Source organism: Dasypus novemcinctus, chromosome 19 (assembly GCF_030445035.2).
Source record: "Dasypus novemcinctus isolate mDasNov1 chromosome 19, mDasNov1.1.hap2, whole genome shotgun sequence".
Lineage (NCBI taxonomy): Eukaryota > Metazoa > Chordata > Mammalia > Cingulata > Dasypodidae > Dasypus > Dasypus novemcinctus.
Genome location: NC_080691.1, coordinates 73,036,290 through 73,040,698, shown reverse-complemented (window position 1 = coordinate 73,040,698; position 4,409 = coordinate 73,036,290). Strand labels below are relative to the sequence as shown.

General features: G+C 41.0%; 1 non-coding gene across 1 annotated transcript; it reads left to right on the top strand.

The window, feature by feature from the left end:
- The first annotated feature begins 1,887 nt into the window (after window positions 1-1,887).
- TRNAK-UUU (transfer RNA lysine (anticodon UUU)) lies at window positions 1,888-1,960 on the top strand. The gene has a single exon. It is a non-coding gene; the product is annotated as a tRNA-Lys (tRNA).
- The last annotated feature ends 2,449 nt before the right edge of the window (window positions 1,961-4,409 follow it).

The following is a 4,409-nucleotide window of genomic DNA, read 5'->3' as shown; positions in this document are numbered from 1 at the left end:
AGTCCCCCACTACAGTTGTAGAGGCATCTATATCTCCACTTGGTTTTTCTAGTATTTACCTCGTGTATTTTGAGGTGACAGAGTTAGGTTCATAAATGTTTATGGTTGTTCTTTCTTCTTGATAGATTAATCATTTTATTAATACATAGTGTCCTTTGTTTCTTACAATAATTTTTAATTTAAAGGCTATTTTGTGTGATATTAGTATACCTACTCCCACCATTTTTGGGTTATTGTCCACATGTAAAATTGTTTTCCAACAATTCACTTTCAACCTCCTTGAATCCCTGGGTCTAAAGTGAGATTCTTCTGGTTATCCTCTATATGGGTCGTATTTCCTTATCCATTCTGCAAATCTGTGACACTTGATTTAAGAGTTTAATCCCTTCACATTCAATGTTATTAATGACAAGGCATTACTTACATTAGCCATATTTACTTTAGTTTTATCTATGTCATATGTTGTTTTAATTTCCATTTTTATCTTTTTAATTATTCTTACCAATAATCTTTCCTACATTCTCCTCCAACCCTCTCTTGCTTTTTCAATATGCAGAATTCTATTTAGTATTTTTGAAAGACAGTTTTATTGTTGATGAACTCTCTTAACTTCTGTTTATTTGTGAATATTTGAACTCTCCATATTTTTGAATGCCAGATTTCCTGGATACAGAATTCTTGCTGCAAGTTTTTTCTTTCAGCACTTTAACAGTGTCATACTACTGCCTTCTAACTTCCATGGTTTCAGATGAGATATTAGCAATTAATCTTATTGAGGTTGCCTTGTATGTGATGGGTTTCTTTTCTCATGCTGCTACACTATTCTTTCTTTGTCTTGATCATTGGAAAATTTGACAAGTATATGTCTTGGGGTAGACCTGTTAGGATTTATACTTTTTGGGGTGTGCTGCCCTTCCTGTATATATACTTCCATGGTCCTTTAAAAAGTTTGGAAATTGTCAGCTATGATTTTGTCCAATACTACTTCTGCTCCCTTTCCCTTCTCTTCTTCCTCTGGGATGTCTATCATGCACATATTTGCATGTTTCAGGTTGTCATTAAAATTCCTAAGTCCCTGCTGGATTGTTTTCTAACTTTTTGTCTATCTGTTCTACTATCTGTCTGATTTCAGATGGACTGTCTTTGACATCACTAGTTTTTTCCTCTCCCTGTTCAAATTTGCTGTTAGTTGCTTCCAGTGTATTTTTGATTACTTTCATTGTGACATTCATCACCATCAGATCCATGATCTTTTTATGCATGTTTACAATTTCTTCTGCGTGTTCTGCCAATGTGTTCTTTTTTTTCTTTCAGCTAATATTTTTTCTTTTTTTCCTTTATTTTCTTTTTTAATTTTAAGAGATTCCCATATATCTCCCATCCCCTCACCCCACTCCTCCCACATCAACAACCCCCCCTCCCCCCACAGGACCATGGCACACTCATTGCACTTGGCAAACACACCATGGAACACAGCTGCACCGCATGGATAACAGTCCATATTGTAGTTTTTGCTCTCCCCCAGTCCACCCAGTGGGTTATGGCAAGATATATAATGTCCAGCATCTGTTCCTGCAACACCATTCAGGACAAGTCCAAGTCCCAAAAATGCCCCAACATCACAGCTCTTCATCCATCTACCTGCCCCCAGAAACAACTGTGGCCACTTTCTCCACATCAATGCTAAAATTTCTTCCATTACTAGTCACAATAGTTCCACAGTAGAATATCAGTAAGTCTACTACAATCTATATTTTATTCCTCCATCCTGTGGTACCAAGGATGGTGAAGTTCACTCACATCTGTATCAAGAGGGGGCTTAAATTCCACATGGTTGATTGATGCAATTCTCCTGCTTGCAGCTGTAGGCACTCTCAATTTCCTGCTGCCTGAGTAGCTCAGACGGTAGAGCATCAGACTTTTAATCTGAGAGTCCAGGGTTCAAGTCCCTGTTCAGGCATGCTAGCCATTTAAGTTATCTAGACAGTTCTGCCAATGTGTTCTAAATATCCTTTATCTCTTCCTTCACTTCATTAAGTTAATTCATAATATTCATTTGTGCTTCCCTGATTTGTTGTTCCACATTCTGCATCTCCTCTTGTTTTTTAGTTTGTTCATTAGCCTGGGCCATGTCTTACTCTTTTTATTATGGCTTCTACATTTTTTGCTTTTTTTCTAGGCATCTGTTTATGTTGATGGACTTGTTTTGTTTGTTAGCTTCTCTTTCTTTTTTTTAATTCATTTTTTAAAATATTACATTAAAAAAATATGAGGGTCCCATGTACCCCCCACCCCCCTCACCCCACTATTCCCCCCATAGCAGCATTCTCCTCCATCATCATGACACATTCATTGTATTTGGTGAATACATCTCTGAGCATCACTGCACCTCATGGTCAATGGTCCACATCGTAACTCACACTCTCCCACGTTCCATCCAGTGGGCCATGGGAGGACCCACAATGTCTGGTAATTCTCCTGCAGCACCACCCAGGACATCTCCAAGTCTCAAAAACGCCTCTACATCTCATCTCTTCCTCCCATTCCCCACACCCAGCAGCCACCATGGCCACTTTTTCCACACCAATGCCACATTTTCCTCTATTACTAACCACAATAGTTCATGAATAGAATATCATTAAGTCCACTCTAACCCATACTCTATTCCTCCATCCTGTGGACCTTGGATTGGTTGTGTCCATTCCACATCTATGTCAAGAGGGATCTTAGATTCCACATGGATGCTGGATGCAATCCTCCTGCTTTCAGTTGTAGACACTCTTGGCTCCATGGTGTGGTGGTTGACATTCTTCAACTCCATGTTAGCTGAGTGGGGTAAGTCCAATAAACCAGAGTGTAGGAACTGAAGTCTGTTGAGACTCAGGGCCTGGTTATCATATGGTCAGTCCAGAGATTCAGGTCCCCTGGGTATATCTTAAATCCCAACACCCACTACAATTCTGGTAAAGTAACAGGAAAAGCTTGTGAAAAGAGATCACATCTGAGTCCAGCTCCATCACACAGAAACACCAACTCCAAAGAAGGGCCAACTGACATGGCACTGAACTCCATCTGCCATGACCATAGAACCTGTGAGTCCCTGTAGCCCTTGAGAAGAACCAATACCTGGGGTTGTATCTACTTTGTTCTGGGACTCTGCTGAGGTGTGCATAAGGACAATGCCTCTGATAACCTCCCGGCTCTTTTTTAGAAACTCATAGCCATATAAACTCATTTACCCTTTCCATTTCCCCCTTGATTTAGGTCAAAAAGCATTTTTAACTCCTGTTATTATATGTAGACAGAGATATTCTGCTGGTCCAAGTTGAACCTTTTATTCAAGGTCATTTTCTAGTTATGTCATCAGCTGGTACTTGGTATTTTTTTTTCCATTTCTTTTTTTTTTATTGACTTTGTAATAATATTACATTAAAAATATATATGTGAGGTCCCATTCAACCCCACCCCCTCAACCCCCCTCTCCCCCCCCCAACAACACTCGTTCCCATCATCATGACACATCCATTGGATTTGGTAAGTACATCTTTGGGCACCTCTGCACCTCATAGACAATGGTCCACATCATGGCCCATACTCTCCTCCATTCCATCCAGTGGGCCCTGTGAGGATTTACAATGTCCGGTGATTACCTCTGAAGCACCATCCAGGGCAGCTCCATTTCCCAAAGACGCCTCCACCTCTCATCTCTTCCTGCCTTTCCCCATACCCTTTGTTCATTATGTCCACTTTTCCCAATCCAATGCCACCTCTTCTATGTGGACATTGGATTGGTTGTGTCCATTGCACCTCTATGTCAAGAGGAGGCTCAGATTCCACATGGATGCTGGATGAAATCCTCCCATTTTCAGTTGTAATCACTCTAGGCTCCATGGTGTGGTGGTTGTATTTGGTATTGATCCCTTGGTGCTAGGGGGGCTCATCCCCAAGAGTCAAGACCCATGCTGGGGGGGAAGGCAACAAATTTACATGCTGAGTTTAGCTTCGAGACTGGCCACATATGAGCAACACAGAAGATCTCAGGAGGTGACTCTTAGGCACACTGCTGCTCTAGGCCTTGTTCTTATTTCAGGTGCACAGGCTCACAAGCATAGCCATTAGTATCAGGGGCTCATTGTTGGACCTTCATTCTTTTTTGGTCTTTGCCATTGCACTTGGGTGATTGTTGCTGTTCCTTTAGGGACTGTGATAGAGCTCCCCTGGCTAGAATCTCAGCACTCCCTCAGTTGTTGTTTTTAATTGTTTCCCTATGAAAATATCCAAATATTTTTATGTACCCTGGAGATATGTCCTGTAGAACTCCCTGCCAACCATGTGTCCTCTGTCAATAACATCCCACACTAGTATTCCTCTGCTGCCCTTGTTGAACCTCTCTGTGATCCAAAACTTCC